This window comes from Sinohyriopsis cumingii, chromosome 5, assembly GCF_028554795.1.
Source record: "Sinohyriopsis cumingii isolate HCF-2022 chromosome 5, ASM2855479v2, whole genome shotgun sequence".
Taxonomy (NCBI): Eukaryota; Metazoa; Mollusca; class Bivalvia; order Unionida; family Unionidae; genus Sinohyriopsis; species Sinohyriopsis cumingii.
This window is the reverse complement of record NC_142965.1, coordinates 72,095,738-72,121,183: the sequence shown is the minus strand read 5'-3', so window position 1 is coordinate 72,121,183 and position 25,446 is coordinate 72,095,738. Positions and strand designations below refer to the sequence as shown.

At 34.3% G+C, this 25,446-nt stretch overlaps 1 protein-coding gene across 1 annotated transcript in view; it reads right to left on the bottom strand.

Annotated features, from left to right (window-relative positions):
* The window catches only part of LOC149799426 (uncharacterized), a 56,512-nt gene extending 36,268 nt beyond the window's left edge, over window positions 1-20,244 (bottom strand). The window contains exon 1 of the mRNA XM_089958775.1: window positions 20,170-20,244. The gene's annotated coding sequence lies outside the window, so the exon portion shown is untranslated. The remainder of the gene's footprint in view (window positions 1-20,169) is intronic.
* Between the last annotated feature and the right edge of the window lie 5,202 nt (window positions 20,245-25,446).

Here is a 25,446-nt window from a genome sequence, read left to right as displayed (position 1 = left end):
TTTGTGGCTCCATTTTACTGGTACTTTGCATTCCACAATGCCAACAAGAGAGTTATTTTCTTCAACACCACCATCAGGCAATGCTGCAAAGAACCCATGATCCTTATCTATAATGAAACCCAATATTTTAATAGAACTGTTTGAACCCTCTTTAACTTTCTCAGCAACATACCGATTGAGAACTGTTGGCTCCATATCTCATCCATATTTAATTCCTGCTGAGGAAAACGTAGATGGCTCTAATATTGCACTACTTATTGTGTTGGGATTGGGCTTCATGTACAAAAAGAAGTTACAAATAAGGCTAACAATAGAGCCAGTTATCCTCAATCGTCTAAACGTAGAACAATCAATCTGCTTTGTAGAAGAGTATTTTCTTGAATAAGTAGTTGTTCATCTTGAGTGACTTTAAACAATTATTTAACTCCGTTTTTTTTTTTTGTTGATACCATCTGAATGAGATAAATCTGTGATATTTTTTAAAATCTTTTTCCACATAATCCGTTTCTTACTTATATGCACATGTCCAGATGTAAACACTTCAGAGCTACTCTCTTGTATGGCTTTAAAATCCACCCTGGTTTCCAGAAAATCAGACAGGATGGTTCCAATACTAACTTTCGTCAATATTTGCGGCAGCATTGCTGTTGAATATCCATTTTTCAACTCGATAAACGATGTTGAAGTAGTTAGAGAAGTTGATGCTGATGCAGATGCGTCCGCCATATTTTGCCCACCACCTATCGAATGGCTATTACGGTCAGCTGCCCACCCGCCACGTGATCAAAATTCCGAGCAAATTACGAAGTTCGCAGAAGTCTGCATGAAATGGGCTACCATAAAGTACCGTTTCGCCACAGCTTCGTTCTTTGTGCGAAAAGTGCACAGTCACAGCGCGCCTATTTAAACCCTTAACGTGTCATAATACAAGTTTATTTACTCAGTTGTTTGATCCTCTGTAATCTCTTTTGGATATGACCTGGGCTCAGCAGGAAAACAAACAATCATGCAATCTGCCGTTGTATGGCATCAACAGAGTAGGGTTTGGCAGCCAATTGTAGTAGATGCATCTCTCTAAACGTACAGTTTTAAAGATGGCACATTCAAACTTCGCCAGAAATCTACCTGACCTTCATCGAACAGATGCAATAGATATCCAAGACAAGAGAAGACAAGAATTTATAACAAGAGGTTGTAACGATAAAACATATGAAGTGTATAAGAAAAGGACATGAATAAAGCATGTGCTATCAAAGCATATTTCTTAACAAGGGTTACACTATGAGGAAAATATTATTCAGCAGTCGTATGTTACCTGTATCCATTATTTGATTACATTTATAAAAGTTAGTCCTGGAAACGTAACGGTTAGGTACACATGCTTGTCTTTCACGTCGAAAGTTAGAATCGACAGGAGTGTTTTTGTCACTTATTTCTTACGAATGACAGAGTGAAGAATGCCCTTCGACTTGAGACAAATTAGCCAACCTACCAGTTTCATAATTAAACCATTTAACTGATGCAAAACATTGATTTCCCCATACGTAGTTAAACTAACATAATATAGATTTTAGTTCTTTCATTCATTTATTTTCAAAGGAATTTTCAAAAACAGTTTTGCGTTAAAGATAATACATATATATGACTGGACACATTTTCTTCATGACCGAAACAAACCTATCCCAACAGTTTATCATGAGGCTATTGATAGTCAAGAGCTGACTGCTAATTTCATTGTAGATGCTTACATTTTACATTCAGTATACCTCTAAGGACTATATCGGGTCTTATTCATCCGCAAATTTCACGAGCATATATTAAAATCGGTACAATGGCTTGATCGAATAGTTTCAGCTGGCTATCAATAGGCAAATCTAAACTATGTATACACTTTTAACTGTAGACCTTTACATATGGATATTAGATTTTGAGGTTATTAATGAATTTTCCTTTATTGTGAAATACAAGGTTGAATTATATACACTCATTAAAAAAATCAATATAGACCTTTTTATCGTAAATGTGTGGATGCGATCTTTTATTAACCAGCTACAATAATAGTTATTTGCTCTGTATTGGTTGTAAATTTCCATCGTTCAACTAAACATATCAAAGGAATATTTCATGTCTGCAGGAATAGATGCGACACGAATAGTGACATCAGTGTATAAGATCAACATATCAACTCAAATATTTTTTTTAAAATCAGTGTGTTTGGATCGTAAAGCGTAACCTCTACACCCACTTACTAGCCAAAATGATTATAAATTATTTCGGAATAAGGTGTAATGGAGATGTATTTCCTCCTTGACTTTCATCTTGTCCACAGGAAATACAAACATTATTCACAAATACGCACATTATGATATTATCATTAATATTCAGTATACTATTAAAAAATATGTCCTTTGATGTCTATGGAACAAAATTAATGACATAATCCTTCTCTGGATACATTATCAAAGGCACTTTTCAAGTCTCGAAAGGTTATTAGATTTTGAGGTTATTAATGAATTTTCCGTTATTGTTAAACTTACATAAATTTATTTTTAAAATGTCTAATAAATTCAATAAGGCTGTACATAATGCAGATATTGCCCATTGTGCAAAAATCATTCATGAATCCAGTTTGTATCTCAAATAGTAATTTATTATTATGAAGGAGTTTACACAATCTTAAATTAAACATAGCCGTAAAAACGTGACCAAGGGTTAATATGTCTATAATTTAATGGAATGGTTTTGTCGCCTTTATGTTTATAAATTGGCACAATAACACCCTTAGTCCAACCATATTTAGCATTTCAGCAGCAGAGGATTTTATATAATCATTCAATATATTATCAGCTGAATTTGCTTTATAAATTTTACATTGTTAAAAACTGTTAATATTTCTTCAGATGTAATTGGGTTGTTCTGACAATAAAGACAAAATCCGCCCCTTGTATTGTTTCTGCGATTACTCAGTCGCCACTATCCTTTTTCACTCAGATTATTTCTTTAAGAGATTGGAAACATTCTTGCCGACATTATTTATCACATTCCATTATCTCTGTCACGTTTCCTAAGCCCCAACTATGAAGTCATGTATAAGCTATAATCTACTGTCTTGGAAATATTAATGCGGCCATGTGTTAAACTCGTTCACAATGTTACCATGACCCGCCAGAGACACGAAACTTGATTTGGCGAAGTTGACCGCTCGCACCATTTGACAAAGGTTTGCCGTATCACACCTATGTATGACAGCTAAGTCCTAATATCAAAGGGAAGCCCGCGGGGTGAACTAGGGTTGGTTTTATCCGTCCTAAAATTGACAGACGTCGAGAGGGACATTGTCAGCTAAGTTGGATTGGATCTGTTCACTGCGATATCCAAATCGGAATCGAGATAACAGAATGTGATTGCATTTCCGATATGAAGAATAACTTTCCGAACTTGTTAATGAAAAGTTAGTTTCGCCTAGACAGAATGCTGAGTAATAGGATTAGTACAAGAGAGCCACTAGTAATTTGACGGCAAAACCTAGAGGTAGATTCGAAGGAAAGAAAAGCTTCGAAAGGATCAGTAATTTAGTTGCTTGATATTTTCAGAATATTACGGTATCATAATTGTAATTATGTGCAGCATGTATACTTATTTAATCGCATCGTTTAGTATGTAGAGTTACCTTTGTAGTGTTTCATTTACATGCGTAACTGAGAAATGGATTTCAGTCTATAGAGAATTATTAGTTGCGAGGAGGAAGTATATAGATTGTTAGCTTGTGGTCAGAATTAATTATGTAATTCACTATTAGTTTACTCCGTAGTAACTAGTGACTTTACAAATGTGCTATTTAAACATGCTTGAATTGTAAATTTGGAAAACGATTGACATATGTAAGATTAGGTAGTATAGACGTATGCATATATCAGAGCATGGATATCTGAATATATGTGTACATTGTATGAGTGTAAGGTAACGAAATGCGTCTGACTGTTGAGATATTGTTTAGTATAACGGGATTAGAATTATGTACTGATCTGATGTAATGTATTGGTATTTATAAGAAGTAACTGATACCGTGCTGTATTATGAAGTTTGTTTTACGATACTAGAATGTATGGCTATCTCAACCTGAATGAATGCGTGACCGAAGAATTTTAATAGCCGTTATGGAATCATACGATGTGTGGTGCAAGAGATGTGAGGTCTAAGGAAAAATAATGTACCGTTCCTGTGTTTTAACAGGGAGCTTTTAGCGGACACAGAACTTCGGGTTCGATTGAGTCCAGAGTCTTCAAGTGTTGGAGACGGAAGTGGGACTAGCTGAAACAGGCGAAGTCGACGAAAGTCTTGTCGGTGGAGAGAAGGTGGAGGATTAATAAAAAGGAGTCTAGAGGAGGAGGTAGAGGATGAGAGGAGAAGGAGTATAGTGAGGTATGTGAGGGGGAGAAGGAATTTGGAGAAAGTCGGGTAGGAAGAGGATTCGGAATTGGGATATATAGGAGAGAAAAGAATACTACAGATGGTAGAATAAAAGGACAGGTGGAAAGCGATCTCACGCTGCTAACTAAGTGATGCAGTATGCTATGAAACGGTCGAGGGGAATGAGTGTAATTGGGAATTTGAATCATTTGATTATTGAATTGCTCTTAAATTGTTATTCATTGACCTTCAACCTTTTTGTATATTTAGCCATCTAACTGTCGGCATTGCTGACTAGGGCTCGGAGTTTTGCATCTATCTTTCACTAATTTAACTTCCAACAGAACTCAAGCCTAGGTGCGACTTCTATAATAGTTTAAATAAAATATTGGAAGACCCATCCCAACCATGAAAATTCTCACAATCTCTTTGTATCATTTGATTGAAAATAGTATCTTTTCCTTTGCAACGATGTTATTGTTATAACGAGATTAATGATTTACAAAAGTTTTTTTTAATACTGTATTAGCAAATTAGTTTTACTCGCTGCATTTTCTGTCAAAATTCCCCATACAAGTGGTAATATCTACAACCTTTCATACAGCCATTGTCCAACAAAGGATGGTAGTCCGCTGTTTTCTTGCGTACTTTCCTACTACATATATATTCATGACCTTTATGAGAAAATGTGAGTTCGTGGCATGGTCGCGTAATTTTTGAAGGGATTCATTCCCCACGTTACTAAAAAGATACATCAATAAATTTGAGAATTGTATAAGTCATAGTTAGAAGTATAATATTTTTGTAAATATCGCAACAAAGAATACGCAAACATAATAATACCTGCTAATATGCAACACATGCACTTATATGAACGATGGTTTAACTTAGCATTATGTGTTGTTAATGTACCTTGCCCAGAAATTATACCGATTACATCGATATCTTTTCTTAGCTATACCACATAAGACATACAGCATTATTCAAAAACATTGCGATCGAACCCTTTTGGGGCAGACAATCAAACACTTAAAACATAATGATCTATCAAAGTGTGACAGAAAATTTGCCAAGACAATTATTGATATTTTTGACGCTAATTTGTTTACTAATACTAATTGCTTAGTTAATATGTTAATTAGCCTGTGAAGACCCGACAAATACTATTACAATTAATTGATAGTTAGAATAATTGATAAGATAGTTCTAACCTCTGAGATTGTTCCATTTTGGCTCTGAAAAATATGATGAAAGGTAAAGAAGGAGTAAATAATTTATGAATAAATTTTAAAATAGTATGCATTGAAACGATGGGCATATGTAAAACGTATCTACTGTAATAATGCACCTCGATTTTCCCTTACTCTTTTTCTTTAAAGTTTCGTTAAAGGGTATTATTGGTGCCGATAACACATTTTGTGCAATGTTTAATATAATAAATATATAAATCTAATTATTAGTTTTTCAATGTCACATTTAAAAGAAAGGGATACATTCTGACCTCCTCACCGCATATTTCCAGGAAGAAAAATAGATTCTCAGCATTACTGTGGAGATTTGCAGTCCCGTCAATATACAATTTACTCATGCCTGTCAACGTTTCGTTGACTCTGTACATACCTTTGAAGAGAAAACGTTGAGCAGTCAACGAAAGGACAGCAGCGAGCAGAACAATGAGTGAAGCCATTTTGCCTGTATATTCGAAAGGCTGTTAATCTTAATACAGGGATCAGTTCTAGGTTTGTGCTCTCCTTATAATCAGAGCATCGATGTTAATTGCAGACATAGTACAATGTCAAATGTTAGAAAGAATTCTGAAAATGAATTTTGGTATTGAAGGTTATAACCATTTATCTCGTCACGAGAAAAACAACAGAAAAGCAAATACAGTTTTAAAAGAAGAAGCCAACAACAAAGATAATTTATACTTAAGAACACATAAGTATAATGGCATTTATTTTATTTATTTATTAACGGATTTAAAATATTTTGAAACTAGATTGTACCTTATTATTTAGTTGTTATTAAGTTCCACTGAATCGCCACTCACTCAATACATAGTTTGTACACCTTTGCGTGATCTGACCAGAGTGGACCGGAACTACTGTGCAGGGCTTCCCAACTCAGTTGTGTGTTTGTACTATACTAGAGTTATCAGTGCCGATGCAGCCGCCAAGTTAATGAAAGATATCCCCCACATCCGCGATCCAAACACAGACACTCGTATCTCTATTATTTGTACTACACCGACCAATACGCTGAGGCTGAAAGTTAAACCCTTGACTAGTATGTCGGGTTTCCATTGTGCGATCTAAACATTGGCCGACAGATTTCACAGAGAAAAGCCCGTTGCTAGACTGGTTACTTGTAAAGTGAACTACTGTGCTGGGCTTCCCAACTCAGTTGTGTGTTCTATACTTGAGTTATCAGTGCCGATACAGCCGCAAAGTTAATGAAACATATCCCCAACATCCGCTATCCAAACACAGACACTCGTATCTCTATTAGTTGTACTACACCGACCAATCCACTGAAGCTTCAAGTTAAACCCTTGACTAGTATGTCGGGTTTCTATTGTGCGATCTAAACATTGGCCGACAGATTTCACAGAGAAAAGCCCGTTGCGAGAGTGGTTACTTGTAAAGTGACCCCTCTCATTCTAGACCGGAGTAGCATACTTCACCTAACCTAGGCAATGCACCCGACCAGTTCATGTGAAATATGAGACTTTATCCATAAAAGCCACTTCTGTTTTAATTTTGTATTTATTCATTTAAATATTGGCTTCAGAGTAACCACGATTGCATCTTTTTAAAATGTGAAAGTATCGCTTTTGCGCATAGCTATAAAAACAAATATCACACCGTTTTCTCTGCCAAATTTCGAAAACTCAGTCTAAATATTTAATGAAATAAATATTATATGAATGCAAGAGAGGATAAATGGGGAATTTTGACAATAAAGGCCGTCCCAAGATATAAACATATAACACACATACACATAGCATATACATATAGCATACACGGGACTTAGGGATCTCTGGCAAAGATCACCAAACACATAAGGAAAGGAATTTCGACATCGGAGATACAACCCAGTGTCGGATGAACAACCCTTTAGATAAAACTAGGGATTAAATACCCCATCAAAAATTCAATGAAATTTTTGATCAAAATTCTACTATAAAAAAATACAAACATACACACCTTCGGGGGAGACAAACACATAACAACCTTTTCTTTTTTTTTTGGAAATGGGGGGATCTGTCTGGTGCCCCCCCCCCCCAAAAAAAAAGTATTCAGGGAAAAGTGGGATACGCCACCACGTCAGTTTTCTTGCCAAATATGAATACATCAATATAAATCAGGATACAGTAGACTGCATGTAGATGCCATCGTAAAAACAGAAATAATCAAAGGAACAACAATGCTAGCAAAATTTGTTTAATTACATTACCGAATCGAATGAATGAAGAGCAAAGTCAAGATCACTGCGAGCCACAATTTCGGGCTCTTGTCTTAACACTAAGAGTTATATATATATTTCAACGTGAGCATCACTACTCACAAAGCTATTTTAAGCATAAACCTTACTGAATTAAATGATGAGTGAAAGTTGGCAGAATAGCAGTGTCCGTAATAAGACGCATTTACAAGTAGATGCTATCTTATTTTTAGAAATAGATCAGTACGCAAAACAAAACAAACACATGCGGCAAGCAGACGGTCTAAAGTCACAGTTAAAGCCGCAGTCACATTTGTTTTATGAGATGTTTTATATTAATCACAATATATGAGAGTAACAGATATATAACGGTTGTTTGGGGTTTTTTTTTGTTACATAGGAAAACATAGTTAAAATTTAATAATGATTAAATTATTAACATTTAGTATATTTACGACGAGTTTAAATTAAAATACCTCAAACATAACTTTCTTCTCTTTTTCCATCCAAATCATCTAAACGGAGCACTCGTCTCCACCATTGAGATATTTTCTGCTTTTGGAATGAATATTTCGAATGAGCTTTGATAGAATAACAATTTCAGGAAGAAGAAAAGAAAATCAAAATAGTTTCTGTTTTCATTCAGCTTTCACTGGAAGGTTATGATACCCTCTATGCTCTTTAGGGCAGTATTTTTACTAGAATTTCCATTTACTGGGATATTGTCTGTACTTTAAACATATTCAGTATAATTACAATTCATTCATTGTCAATGTAAAACTTATGTCTGCTGCACAATTAATTGTTTGTTTTTTACTTCTTTTCATTTCATATGTTTAAAACTAGTATGTATTTATTCATTTCTGTATGGGATAGCCAAACAATTAATTAAATACATCACACCAGTTTTCTATTTCAGACATACACGTTTATACCATTCATGTCGAAATTGACACACGTAAATAATGGAAGATTCTTTTGATGAAAATATCTAAAGAGTTGCACGATTTTTTAATTGGTCGTGTGTTCTAATTGCACTTTATCCACATATATTTGCTAGTTTAAAGCGATTTGTAAAGTAACCTATCTCTCTCTTGTTTAAAATTAGAATCACACACACACACACACACACACACACATATATATATATATATATATATATATATATATATATATATATCTTCATGCCTAAGATAATCTATGGGTGACTTCATTTAGTCATAGACAATAGCATGACGCTTCTAAAGATTGTATTATATATATATATATATATATATATATATATATATATATATATATATATATATATATATATATAGATATATATAGATATATATAATTTAATATCCAGTGCTCTGGATGAGGGATGGCATCGTGTATATTTCGAGCATGGGCATTGGCTGGTTCCCTGCTTTGTTTGCTCCCTGCGTTACACCCCTCTATTCGTGTAGCGGAGCGCAACGCAGGGAGCATACGAAACAGGGAATCAGACTAGCATAGGCACTGTTATGACTGAGTAGCTTCCCGTAATCTCGCTAGCTCTCACGCGATTTCCATCGAGCTCAGCAGGAATCAAGTCACAATTAATACTTCCAGTTCAGTACCCACGAAGATAGTTCTAGTCTAGTTTTAGAACATTTTTTCCTCTCTCATTTTGATGGTGATAGAAGAGTTTAATTTATGCATTTTTGGTAGGGATTTAAAGGTAACTGTTTATTCTTGATAATATGAGCTCAGGGTGTTGTTGTCTGTGTGTATTTTGGCGACAGTGCACAGTGAGTAATAATGCTTTGGTGATGATCTGGAAGTGAAATCTATGTTCTGTTTACATGCTGCTATGTTGACAGTCCAGCATCTCAAAAACGAGCAGGTCAACCTTTGACAAGAACTTCACCATGAAGTCATCTTTGAAGGTATTTTAGATTAACATATAATTTGCATTGATTGTCACACAGTGGAAAGGTCAGTACTGAGAAACAAATAAAAAGAACATATAGTACAATTAATTGTGTTCTATGTCCAGCAAGATATCAGGTCTCAATGCTTGTTGCACTAGAAAGTGATATCCAGATTAAAACGGTGAGCATTTATCGAAGAAAGTGAAAGAAGCAGAACACAGAAGAGTAATTGTGGATCTAACTCTAATAAAAAATGTAGAAAGTAATCCCTTTGAATGGACTCCAGCACATTAATTAGGATTACTTGTGTGTCTTTAGTATAACTGCAAAAGTAAATAATCCTTTCGTGAGAGGTTTAAGAACTATTTTAACAAAATCTACCCTCGTTTGCCACAAGATATCTGGAAAACACATTATAACCCAAGACATTCTTTCACAGCAAAGAAATCAGTAAACTTGCTGAGACAAATACGTTATTTGGATTACAAACTTCAGGAGTTCACTGCAGATTTAGTTCGTTTTTAACTTTGCTGCTATAAAAACAAAAGATCTTAAAGTTCAAGTGTTACTTATTAGAATGAAGATGAATCATTATCCGTCCTTGATTTTTTGGATAAATGTATTCTAGGATGGAGTACGATGAAACCGATGATAGTACACATTTTATGACAGACAGTAAATTAACTGAAATTTGGCTAAAAAGACTTTTTTGACTTTTTGTGTTGGCCTTTATGTAAAGTGTTGGCCTATAATAGTGCTTCATAAAGATTATAAGGAGATTGTTAAAAGTACGAATTTAAAAGAAAAACGAACTAATACCATTATTCTTTGAATGGACGATGCATTTGTGTGTTAATTGTGCATGGTGGTGTATTTATATGTATAGAGAGAGAGAGAGAGAGCGAGCGAGAAAAAGAGAGTATGTTGTACAAGTTGGAATATCCTATTTCAAGCTGAAAAGTATGGGTCAGATGAAAACTTGTCAGTACATTTTTGACCGCCACTATTTTTTATTTGACCCCCAGTTCTGACACCAAGGTATCTTTTTACCGTCAATTTTACACCCTTGGGGGAAACACTGATATTGATATATATATATATATATATATATATATATATATATATATATATATATATATATATATATATATATATTGTTTCAGTCAGTAATGAACGTACGGAATTTAACGAAAAATCTTATCACAAAATAATTGATTTTAATAGCACTTTCATATTGAATAACATTATTTATTTCAATCTAACAGTTGTATTTTTCACTGGTTAATTTCGAATTTCGCTATAGGATTAAATGATCATGGTTGGGTATTTATCGATGTGTAAATTTTACCTAATCACTCACAATGTAAATAAAGTCCGAAGGACTTTATGTAAACTTTGTGAGTGATTAGGTAAAATGTACACATCGATAAATACCCAACCATGATCATTTAATCCTTATAATTCCAATTTACTTCCTGTCTAACATCAGATCAGCGGATTTAACCAACAAAACCTGCACTTTTATGTACATGGAAGTTTTCTTTCATTAGCCTCTTAACTGCGATATAATACATAGCCCTATCTTCCCTAGCCAAGATTCATTTATTCTTTATACAGTGATACGGGGTGGCATGTCATAGCTTGTCATGCCATCGATATATTGATATGGCCATTTACTTTAGGATAAAAAATGGTTGTTGCGGTTAAATCAGGAATATTCCTTTTTTTTTCGAAAATTACGCTTGTATATGACACGTGTTGTTATAGCAACGTCGTTGTTATGTTCCACGCATTTCGATCTTTCAAAAGCAAAATCGGGTCCATTTTTAGTGATATCCCTTGACATATAACCCTGACCTTTAATAATCGCTGCTGTAACATGTTGCCGAGGTGAAATGCAATATTTTCCGAAGATTGGCTTCTAAAGCCTGCCATATGCCTTCTTCCACAAAAGGGTGAGTGTTGGAGTGCATGAAGGTCTGTGGAATTGCCTTGTTTTAACTTCTAATGGTCTATTTTAATCTGTGGCTTTTCAATTTTTTATCGGAAATCAAAGGAATGGTTGTGTTGGATCTTGTTGTTGTTTATATGGGGGTGTAAGGCGTTGATACAGGTAAAACTTAACATCAAATGATCTGGAAACAGGAAAACAAAAGTAGTCCGCAGAATTTATCGATGTGTAAAAAATTCCAGATCAGTATCACGTGACCGTTTACATCCAATCAAAACATAGAAAACGCAATCAGTTCATAAAAAGTGGAATTATAAATATATTGATAATAATGATCCATTCATCACATGTCCGACATGTGTCACATATGGCATCATTGTGGTCAAATGGGGATGTATGCCGACGTTTTGGTCAAATGGGTTGAAAGTAGTTCAAGTCAAATCCAACTTTTGAAAATGTTGCAAAATTTAAATATTTAAAATTTTCTAGCCTAATTTACTACCATATGTCAACGTGTTAAATGCTTTTTTATAACACCGAATGATTTTTAGATCTTCTGTTTTTTTTTTGGGGGGGGGGGTTTGGGGGGGGGTTGTGCACCAGACAGTTGCATACACCCATTTCCAAAGAAATAAAGTATTTTATGTTTGTGTGTTTCCCCCTCAGATGTGTTATATGTTTTATTTAAAAACAAAATTTTATATCAAAAATTTAGTTTTTAGAATTTTTGATGGAGTATTTATGTTTCCTTAGTGTTATCTAAAGGGTTGTTCGTCCGAGCCTGGTTTTATTCACCTTGCCCGAATTTCCTTCCCTTGAAATTTTTGTAACCTTTGCTAGAGGTCGCCTAGGTCTCAGTGTTTGCTATATGTAGTGGTGCTATATTGTGTGTATGCTATATTTTCTGTATGTTTGAGACAGCAAGTATAGATCATAACTCTTTCCCAGTTGTATTTCTTCCTAATTTGAATTTAAGATCCGTTATGATATGTTATAATTTATCTTTTAATTTGTTTTATGGTTTTCGAATTTTGACGATGGAACGGTGTACTATTTAGATTTTGTTTTTTTTTAAAAAAAATTTCTATTGTATTATTCCAGTGATAATATGTGTCGTTCTCGTAATAGTTTTTAAGGATGCTAATAGGTAGGTTACGCTCTGTCCAAGGTCCACTCTTCTTTATTCTCTATGTGTTTCTCCTAGGTCGAGTTAGGCCTCCTTTATTTAGTTTATCTGATTATTCTTTATTGAAATATCCAAAATTGTTTATGAGACCACATTTTTGTGTAGTGGTCAAACATAAAGTGCGGGAGCTGTATGGTTTTTAAAATATAGAAGAAGTTAGTAGGGTTTTAAACTAAATGTTATCCAGTATGCATTTGTGTCTCTGTTTTGTCTCTTTATGTTCTACATGGGGTGCTTTCAAAGACTCTTTCATGAGCCTGTCCACTTCGCGTAGCGCCATGTGACTTAGCTCAATGATGTCATCGCCTTTTACCTCCCCATATAGTTTCCCTGTATCCCTTACTATATGTCTTTCTCTCAGAAAAAAAATTTTAACAAAAAACATAATAATAAAAAAATTATAATAAATAAATAAATAGCAAAAAATAATGATGATAAAAATAATAATAATAATAATAATACAATTGCAAAAACATTCAATTAAAGAATTCTTTCTTTCTTTTTCTCTTTTTTTGTTTTTTAAAAGGTTATATGTTGTTTTGTTTAAATATTGGAAATATAATTTAAAAATTGTCTTTGAATTACGGCTGTTGTGGGTTGAGAGGTGGGGATATGGGTATGGCATCGGCTCGCAATTGCGATACTCGACCCTTAGGTCTGTAATACTGATTCCTCCCTATATAGTGTCTCTTTTTTATATAATGCATTTTATGATTCCATATATAATCTATTATTTCATTGTCTATTTTCTTTTTAAATTTTATTATCCATATCTATGGATTTAATTATATAGTTAATATTTGAGTATAAATAAGTCTTAGCCACTTAGGCCCGCTCCATGATACATAATCGCGCCATGGCCCAGATTTTCACATTTTCTCTTCTTTTGTTAATAATATGTTTATAGTTTTCTACAGCTTCTTTTTTACCAAAGTAAACCCCTAGAGCCTTTACCGTGTCTCTCAGTAGGTGGGGAGGTAATCCAGGGTGGTTGCCCCTCCAGTTACCTATTTTCAAGATTTCCGTCTTGTCGTGGTTTATTTTGGAACCCGACGCTTTACCAAATTTTACAAATTCTTCTACTAGATGCTTATAGCATTTCCCTTCTCTTATAAAGTTGGTGCAATCAACTGCATATTGGAGCATTTTTAATTCTTTTTTTTAGGTTTGGTATTTGTATGCCTTGTATTTCTGGGTTGTTTCTTATCTTGTGACTTGGGATTTCTATTGCCATTACGTATAGTAGCATTGATAGTGAACATCCTTGTCTCACTGATCGTTGTATTTCAAATTCTTTCGTGCATTTCCCGTTTACCTGTACACATGAAGTTATCCCAGTGTATAGGATTTAGGTCCATTTCCGGAAATTTGGTCCGAAACCAAATTTTTTTAATACATTCTGTATTTAGTTTTGTTCTAATCGGTCGAAAGCTTTCTCTTGGTCGAATAGTACCATAGCACCCTTCGTACCAGTTTCATTTATGTAGTCAATTATAGTTTTAATATTTAAAATATTGTTTTGTATATCCCTCCCTTTTCCCCCATAAGTTTGATCTACATTAATTATTTTGTTTATCCCACCCTTTACTCTATTTGTTAAAATCCTACTTAAAATCTTATAGTCCGTGTTTAAAAGTGATATAGGCCTCCAGTTTTTAATCTCGTCTCTATCCCCTTTTCCCATTGTATATAATTGTGATAACCCCCTCCCGCATAGATTAAGTCATTTTATTTTTACTTAAAAATATATTATTATACAAAGCGTTTACGATCGGCGTTAGTTCACCGTGGAACTTTTGGTAAAATTCCACGGTGAGTTCATCTTTACCTGGCGATTTCCTTTAAATGAGTGTAGCTATACTCTTTGTGATTTCTTCATCTGAGATGACGTCATCACATTGGTCTCTATGTACTGTTGATGTCATCTCACAGTCGACATTTTTTAAGTAGCTGTCGATTGTGCTGAAGTCTATGTTCTGTGTGGTGTATAGTTCTTTATAATATTGGGAAATATTATTTAGGATATCTTCTTTTACAGTATGGGTTACATTGTTTATTTTGATTTTGTTTAAAATGTTATCACCCCCTTTTCTAAATTCTTCTCGTTTATAAAAATGTGTTGCCTTGTTGTAAATCTCTGTAAATTTTCCCGCCCTTTGTTTTCTCCCCTGATTTTCGTCTTCTTCAATGATTTTAATTTTGACTGTCAGTCGTTTTTTATTTCATCGTCGTTTGTTGTTTTGCTTAGTTCTAATTTGAGTTCGTGTTTGTCTTTTTTCTGTTTTTCCACCCTTCTATTTGAGTGCTGAATAGATATTCTTTTTATTATGTTTTTTAAAACATCCCAATCATTTATTATATTAATGTTTTCTTCATTTTTGAAGGTTTCAATTTCTTTTTTTATTATTTCTACATATTCTTTGTCATTTAAAATCTTACCATTTAGTTTCCATAGTCCTGGCCCCCATTTTTCTCTTTTTTCTCATTTTTAGGTCCATAGTGACCATGAAATGGTCTGATAGTTTTGGGCTGGTTATTGTAGTATTAATATATATTAATGGATCATAAAAATTCCCGTAAAATATATCAATCCTGCTAGACTGGTTTTGTTTAAAGTTAAAGGTAAATTCTCTTCTTAATATGTTCAGTTTTCTATAATTGTCATGTAAATTGTGTTTATTTAATAAATTTATAATTTCAGTTCCGTATATTTTGTCACTCGTTGTTAGGTAAGTTGTTCTGTCAATTTCGTCCCCTACCCAATTGAAATCTCCCCCATGACTAGATTTTCCATCGAATATTGTTGTAGGTAGTTAGATAAGTTTTCTATAAAATTTAGTTTTTTATTTCTATTAGCTGGCATGTACACATTTATTATATGCCAATTTAACATTTTAACACGTAGCAACCGTCCCTTAAAAAATTCCCCCTCATCAAACCTTTCCCAGCTTACTCCCTGTTTATTTTGTATTATTGTTGCTAACCCCCCCCCCCATATCATTATTTGTAAAATTGTTGCATATCACTATTGCGTTAAGTTTGTCTTCTAATAAAAATTTGAATTCTGGCGTAATTCCATTATGTGTTTCTTGTATTATTATTACATCAAAGTTTGTTTCTTTGGCTAATTTGTCTGCTTTCGCTTTGTCTATCTCATTGCTGTTGATATTAGCGATCCGGAAGTTTGTTTCTTCCATTTTTGCTTCACTCCCATGTGCCGCATCACTTTTATATAGAAATTAATTGTATTCATTTTCTTGTATTTATATTATGTTTGTATTCTTGTGGGCTCTGGATTGGTCGCAGAGCCTCGTTTGATTGGTTGCTGTTTTCTGTAAGCTGTGAGTCATTTATGGTTTCCATGTCTGATTCGTATTCGCTTTCGTTTTCCGTGTCAGTTCCATGGTCGTTATTTGCTTGTTCTGTCGTAGCTTCAAGGTCTTTGTCTTTGTCTTTCCTTTTTTTCATGATTCTAGCCCTTACGGGCTGGATTACTGTTTCTTGGGTTTTGTTTTGTATTTGGTATACATAGCTCAACTCCCCTTCGGGGGAGGAGCCATGCAACGACGTGGCGTGTTTGCGCTTCTGCGCCGATGTTGATGTCATGGGTTTGGTTCCCAATATGTCAACAGTTAGCGTTTCTTGTTTCCCCTCACTCTCTTGGATAATCTCATCCTCAAGTTGTATTAGAAAGTACGGGTTTTTCCCCAATATTTCATCCTCGTATTTCGGGGTTTCTGGACAGCAGGTCTTTTTTGGGGTGACAAAATCTTCCAACTCTAGATCTTTGCTGGTCGTATTTATTGTGGGTGTCTGAGTGTTTCCATAAGGTGTGGTTGTTTTGTCATTTAGGTGTGAGGTTGTCTAATCAATCATGTCCGTATTTGCGAAATCAATCAAATTTTCGCCATTTATTTCCTCATCAACAGTTTTTGTTGTATTTGCAGCCGCCGCACTTGCATATGTGCTTGGGACTAACGGATTTGTACAGTTTCTGGGCGCATGCCCAGTTTTCCTGCATTGTGTACAGGGACGCTCGTACTCGCCTCCCTTGTACCACGTTTGTAGCAGGAAACCCAAAACATAGAAAAATGTTGGGAGCATGGCTGCATCCTCTTAAGCACCTGTAATGATTCTTATCCCGGTTTTTATTTTCTGGCATCCCCACACAGTTACCATTTTTTTATTTTTAATGTTGATCTGGAATTTCTATTTTATTTTGTCTATCAGAGCTTCGTTATCAACTTCCAAGGGGACCCCCGAGACCATTACGTCTCTTGTTCTGGGCTCTAACCCTCTGGTAATTTGGGGGGCTTCTGACACCTTTGCTGCCAATCCCTTAATGTCTATTTGCCCCATGTCTAATAGGGGGTGTCGTATTCTTCGGGGTAGATAATAAATCTATTTATCCCTCCATTTTGTATTCCCTCAATCTCATCTATGGGTAATCCTTTCGCTTTGAAAGCGGTGATTATGTCTGATTGTCGGGGGCAATCTGCAACGTCCCCGAAATCTAGCAGTTGGCATCCTTTGGGGTGAGAGGCTATTAAAATATCTCTCCCATCCCCTTTCTCTATTTTAACTGAAAAGTACTGATCAATTCTTGCCCCTTTAGACATAGTTTTATGTCCCTGGGCCATAATTATATCTGTAGAAAAAATTCCCAAAATGTTTCTAAATCTCACACACTGTAGTAGAAAAGGCAAAATTCTCTATACTACACAATTACAAAAATTGTAAAATTAAGTAATACAAAAGGATTAATTGGTATAATGGATCTCGGCTGTGGTCCAAATTATTTATCAGCTAATCCTAAGAGCGACGTTAATTTCGCTCGTATAGTCTCACGCTGTTGCGTCAAATTATGTGACATGTACTCAAAATAAGCATTCTGTGTCAAAAACACAGATTGCCACAAACGAAATTTAAATTGTTAAGCAACAAACACATGATATCAATGTAAATAATGAATATAATAAAATGAAAGAAAAAACGTTTGCATGAGAGATCACAAAATGTGATTAAACAACAAAATTGAAAAAGTAATTATGAAATGGAAAAAAAAGTGTAACACTAATATACCCTTTTCTTTCTACTAAACTGTGCTCTTACGAGTTGCCTTGATTGCCAATTGCTTCCTATGTGCTTTTGCACCGATGGACTTGAAAATATCATATTCAAGCATTCCTAGTTGGGAACAGTAGAAATCATGCCCTTCTTGAGAGTGCACAAAAAGCACGCCCGCTCTCCCCGACGACCTGATCTTCTCGAGAGTAATTGTCTTCTCATTGAATGTATGTAATTTCCCATGTCAGCTAAATTCTTTCTCGCTTGTTGAGTGCGTGTATTTGATGTCTACTGGCCCTGTCTGCTGAATGTCATACCCTTGTATTGACATCCGACTGAATGATTTCCTCTTATTATAACAATGGGTACATGCCTGTCATAACAATAGTCTAGTGATCTTCAGACTGGTATATTATAACTTTTAAGCAATTTGTAAACAATCAGTTTGACATGATTGTTATGTCAGTTACGTCACCGTCGATAGTAGGATATAGACGCTTTATTTACCTCATTATACAACATTTATTGCAAGACTGTCGAAACTATTCACCGCCTTTCACAGTCCAAGGCTTAAACAACACAAAATAAACTGGCCAAAATTGCACTCGTCACAGTGTGCTATGAAAGTGCGCTGATGTATTTATATGATGTATAAAGTAGTAATTAAAGCAAAGTAGAATCCACCCAAAATATGTTAATAGGATTATGTTACGAAATGGTGTTAGCATGTTGATACAGTGCATATAATATTCCGTTTAACTTTTCTTAAATCTCCACACTAAAGATAGTTATAAGTATTAAAGTCTAATACTCGATCTTCTTTATTCTGTGATGCATATATACTGTCATTACTCTTTCTTTGTTCGATTTTCTTCTGATTGATGTAAATGGCTTTTATTATGGCCACACACATCCTAGGCCCAGGGACTGTTGCAAGGTTTTCAGCAAACTACCCACAATTATTCGAAAATCACCGGTAACTAGTATACAGGTCGTTCAAAGCCTAGGGCACAGTTTACAACTCTTAACCTCTAACCAAGGTCCTCGGCTACAGGTTTTCTAAACACTTTGTTCTATTGTCCTAGGTCCCCGTCCAACAGTCTTTAAATATGCTTTTATAACAACATACCATCCGGCCTTACCAGCATGCTAAAGATATGCAATACAATATACCGCCTATCCACAGTTTTATTATCCTAGCAACATATCAATACTAGCAATAATGAAATATTTTATATAGATAACGGTATCCAGATTTAGAAGGGAAAAAAGGGAAAAAAATAAATAATAAGGTGCGAACCATAACATGTCTTGCAATGCTGTTATAACTTTCTGTCGAAATAACTCAACCGAATTTAAAGAAATACAGATGTATTTGTACGGTATACTACTGTTTTACATATAAATCACTTTGTTGTATAACATTTACTTTGAGGATTGGAGGTGGTCCAAACTTTAACACCATTTAGCTATAGAGATATATACCCTACAAATATATACTTACTTCACATACAAGGATAAATGTTGCATGTTTACAGCTAAAATTTGTTCCGGGACAAGTTCTTAACATCAGCCGCGGCTCAGACTAGGAAGACGCGTTCTGATCTCGGGGAGGGGTTGGAATATGGTGATATAGGTATACGTCATTCTTTCAGATAATCATTATTGCTAGGAAATTCAACACTATACGGTTTATAATTGAATCAAAATCTGTTATTACATTTGCAAGAGGGTGTTACCTGATAAATGGGACAAATTTTTGCAGATGATATATTGCGCAAACAGTAGTAGGATACGTTACTGGCAAAACCAAACAATAATGCCGAGTTTTACGTTATTTTTAGTTTTGATAAAATATTGTTGTTTTTTTTTTTTTGGGGGGGGGGGGGTTGAGTTCTTATTTTATTTGCAATCGAGAATATTCAAATTTCTAGCATGTTCACTAGTCTCAAAGTTTTCGTGATGCTTTTTGGTTGATTGGTTTCAATTATCATGGACTTCATAGCGGCATTGTCCTTGAGTGGAAGGTGGGTAGGAGCGCAATATTGTCTGGGACCCAAACCACGCATAGTTAAACTTCCCAACAAAGAATAATTTAGGCAACATATTTTCAGTACTTGCGCAGACAGAAAAAAAAGTACGTTGAAATGACAAATGACGATCTATAAGCTGGGCCTCTACAGCATGATGAGCATGAAAAAAATAAAACTCACCTACTTCAGCAACGTTCAAAAGAATATCTGTCACACTTAGGCAACACGGATCCGCTCCGGCAAAATGGTTCCTATATATGTACGCACACTATCATTTGATAGGTCTATTTATATCTATTTAACCGTTTACTGAGCTACCGGAAAGTTATGTTCGTGAGGCTAGCCGAGGGGTTTTAGATCAAATGTATTACGATATATTTGGCGGGGGGTAGTCCTTTGCTTCGATATAAATATATCAGTCAAACTAAAGGAACTAAGCCATCGTCAAAAGCTCTTATCTGGAAAATCAAACACTGTTTAAATCGTGTATATGTTTAAACTGCAAGATGGAAGAGCAGACATTTCTACATAGTATCGTTTGGCCACAGCTTCGTTCTTTCTGTAACCTCTTTTGGTTATGACCTAGGCTAAGCACAAGCATGTTTACGCAAGAATACAAACAACCAAGCAATTTACCGTTGTATCCCATCAACAGAGTAGGGCATGGCAGCCAATTTTTGTAGAGTCCTCTCTCTAAACGTACATTTTTAAAGACGGCACATTCAAACTTCCCCAGCAATCTACTTGAGCTTCATCGCTAAGGTCCAATACATCTCCAAGACAAGAGAAGACAAGATTTTATTACAAGAGTTTGTAACGTTACAATATATGAAGTGTATCAGAGAAGGACATGAATAACGCATGTGCTATCAAATCATATTTCTTAACAACGGTTACACAATTAGAAAAATACATTTTACGAACCTGCAAATATTTGTCGAGAGTCGTGTGTTACATGTATTCATTATTTGATTACATTTATAAAAGTTCGTCCTGGAAATTTAAAGATTAGGTATACATTTTCGTCTTTCATGTCGAAAATTAGAACTGGAGAGGAGTGGTTTTGTCACATATTTCTTGCGACTGACAGAGTGAAGAATACCCTTCAAGTTGAGAAAAATTAGCCAACATACCAGTTTCAACAGGAAACCATTTAACTGATACAAAACTTTGAATTCCCCATACGTAGCTAAACCGACACCACTTAATATAGATATTAGTTCTCTCGTTCATTTATTGTCAAAGGAATTATCAAAACAAGTTTTGTATAAAAGAAAATACATATGATTGGACACATTTTCTTCATGACCGCTAACTAACCTCCCAATAGTTTATCATCAGACTGTTAACAATCACGAGTAGCCTGCCAAGTTTGTTGTATGCCATTCATCACTGATCTAAAGGCCTAAAGTTGAAAGAATGTTTATGTATTCGTATTATTGTGCCATGGGCGGATCACACTTTGATATACCAATAGTATTGGTATATCAATTTGCTTTATACCAACACTTGAAATGCCATGTTATTTTTAATGTGTGTGGTATAAATAAATAAATATCGTATACCATATATAGAGGGTTACATTTGTGACATTCATTATAATTCTTAGGACTATATTGGATCTTATTAATCCACACATTTCAAGAACATATATTAAAATCGGTACACTGGTCTGATCGAATTATTTCAGCTGACAATCAATAGGCAAATCTAAACTGTCTATACACTTTTTAAGTAACTGTAGACCTTTATTAACTATGGATACTAGATTTTTAGTTAATTAGTGAACGTTCCATTATTGTGAAATACAAGGTTGAATTATGAATATTCGTTAATAGAATCAATAAAGACTTTTATATATAAAATGTGTGGATGCGATCTTTTATTAACCAGCTACAATAATAGTTATTTTCTCTGTATTGGTTGTAAATTTCCAGCTATCAACTAAACATGTCAAGGGTATATTGCATGTCTGCAGGAATAGATGCGACATGAACAGTGTCATCAATGTACAAGATCAACATATCAACTAACATGTGTTTTAAAAATCAGTGTGTTTGGATGGTAAAGCGCAACCTCAGCACATACTTAGAAGCAAAAATTATTCTAGGTCAGTTCGGTTCACAGCGATGTCCAATCGGAACTGAGACAGAGGATGTGATTACAATTCCGATATGAAGAATAACTTTCCGAACTTGTAAATGAAAAGTTAGTTAGACAGATTGCTGAGCAATAGGGCTACTCCGAAAGAGCCACTAGTAATTTGGCGGCAAAACCTAGAGGTAGATTCTAAGGAAAGAAATGCTTCAGAAGAGTCAGTAAGTTATTTGCTCGATATTTGCATAATATTGCGGAATTGTAATTGTAATGTTTTGTAGTATGTATGCTAAATTACTCGGATCGTTTAGTATGTAGCATTAACTTTGTAGTGTTTCATTTACATGCGTATTTGAGAAATGGGCTTTAGCCTACGTAGAGAATTATTTGATGCGAGGAGGAATTATGTAGATTGTTAGCTTGTGGTCAGAATTAATTTTGTAATTCGCTATTAGGCTACTTTGTCGTAAACTAGTGCATTTATTAATGTGCTATGTTAGAATTTATACATGACTGAATTGCGAATTTGGAAAATGGTTGAAGTATGTAAGATTAGTCACTATAGATGTATGCATATATCAGAGCATGGATATTTGAATATTTTTGTACTTTGTATGAGTGTAAGGTAAAGAAATGCGTTTGATTGTTGTGATATTATTTAGTATAACGGAATGAGGAATATGTACTGATGTGACGCAATTTATTGATATGTATAAGAAGTAATTGATACATTGCTGCATTATGACGTTTGTTCTACCATACTAGAACGTATGGGTATCCCGATGTGAATGAATGCGTGACTGAAGAATTTTAATAGCCGTTATCGGGTAATAGGCTAAGTGTAGCATGAGATGAGAGGTCTAAGGAAAAATAATGTAATGTCCTTGTGTTCTAACATGAAGCGTTTTTGAGGACGCAGAACTTCGGGTTCGATTGAGTCCCGAGTCTTCAAGTATTGGAGACGGAAGTAGGACTAGCAGAAAGAGTCGCAATGGACGGAAGTCTAGTCGATGGAGAAAAGCTGGATGAGAAGAAAGGAGTCAGGAGGAGAAAGTGGAGGACGAGGAGAAGGACTATATAGAAGTCGATGAGGAAGAAAAGAAATTTGGAGAAAGTCCGGGAGGATGATGATAAGGAATTTGGAGAAATAGGAGAGAGAATACCACAGATTGGTAGAATACAAGGACTGGTGGAAAGCGATCTCACACTGTTAATCAACTGATGCAATAGGCTATTAAAGGGTCAAGCGGAAGGAGTGTAATTGGCAAATTGAATCATTTGATTATTGAATTGTTATTAAATTGTTATTCATTGAACTTCAACCTTATTGTATATTTAACAATCTAACCGTCGACATTGCTGACTGGGGGCTCAGAGCTTTGCATCTATATTTCACTAATTTAACTTCCAACTGAAATCGAGCCTGGGTGGGACTTCTATAATAGTTTAAATAAAATATTGCGAGCATCCCACCCCCAACCATAACAACCCTCACAATCTTTTTATATATTTTGATTGAACATAGCATATTTTCCTTTCCAACGATGTTATTGTTATAATGAGAGCAATGATTTACAAAAGTTTATTTTCATTCTGTCTACTAGTTGTTAGCATATTAGTTTTACTCGCTTCATTTCTGTTCAAAATTTCCAATACTAGTGGTAATGTCTACAACCTTTCATGCATTGTCAAACCATGGCTGGTAGTCAGCTGTTTTCTTGCGTGCATTCGTAATGCATATATTTTCATGACGCTTATGAGAAAATGTCAGGTCATCAGAGCTAATACACAATTTACTTATATTGTCGAGGGTGTTACATGATCTTTATTAATACGTCCCAGCAAATCTCAACAGATATAACTCAGATTTTGAACATTTATATTAGCCAGAAATTCATAATTATTTATCTAAAATCTTTTAGTTCTAGTTTCTGTTATAAAATCATATAGCACATGTAACTGGTTATTTCAAATTGGTTATGTTGCTACACAGTGAATATCTGCAACAAAGGATTAACATATAACATTTTTTTAAACGTTTTAATAATTGGAAGCCATTTAAAGGCCTTACCAAATACTCAATGAGGATATTGTACCCAGATGTGAAACTTCCAGCTACCATATCTACACCCACCCTTCCGTTACAAAAAATAATAATATTGTTTTAATTAAATTTCAAAACAATTATTACCATAGCAATTTATAGATATAATTGTTATCCTGGCTACGAATTTTTGGGAAGTTTTCTCACGACCTTTGCCTTGATCTTGATAATACAATGTGTGTTTATTTGTATTAATTTTTGTTTTGTTTTTTTTTTATTTGTTTTGTTTTGTTCTGTTCTGCATTTTTGTTTTCCTCTTTTATAAAACAGCGTGCAGACACTCTCGAAACTTAGATATATACATTGTTTGTCCCAAGAAACCTTGGCACTGGCTAGGTTAGGTTTTATTTATATAAGGGAGTAATGTAGTATTACTCCAGGCACTGGCCTAAATAGAATTATTCTTAAGACTATATACTTATATATACATATTATTTTACGAGTATGTATATTAAACTCCCTGTGGTTGACGAATCTAGGGACAATGATTACTACAAATATTACTACAAATATTGACACCATAGCGCTGAACAAGCAATTTCAATAATTCACTCCATACTGGATTTCTGATTGGTATCAAACCTAGGACGTTTTTATGCCACTGCCAAAAGACATTAAAGTTATCTCCCCTTGATGAGCATTAAATAAAGTTATATCCCCTTGATGAGCATTAAATAATAATTAAAAAACCATATAAGCATATATATATATATATATATATATATATATATATATATATATATATATATATATATATATATATATATATATATATATATATATATATATATATATATATATATATATATATATATATATATATATATATATATATATATATATATATATATATATATATATTAAGTTATGCACATGCGTAAGAATGTTATGATAATAATACAAGTTGAGAAAAGTCCTTCTGGAATAATTACGATCCAAGATAATCAGCTTTGTTTTATAATTAATGGTTAGATAATTGGATACGAGCATCTCGATGTGCACGACAATAAGCTAAGATCTAGACCAGGGGTGGGCCCCCCAAGGGTTTTCATGCGGCCTAGGAACAAGTCATCATTCGCACTGACTCTGTTTATGTTACTCTGTTTATCAAATAAATGTGCTTCTTTTGAAGTTTAAGTTTAAGTTTTGAAATATTAACAACATATTAACAACTGAAAATTAATTATGATGTTATTTAGAAAAACCTTTTGCTTTTGCTATTTCAAATATTAATTATTTTACTTAATGAACTATGC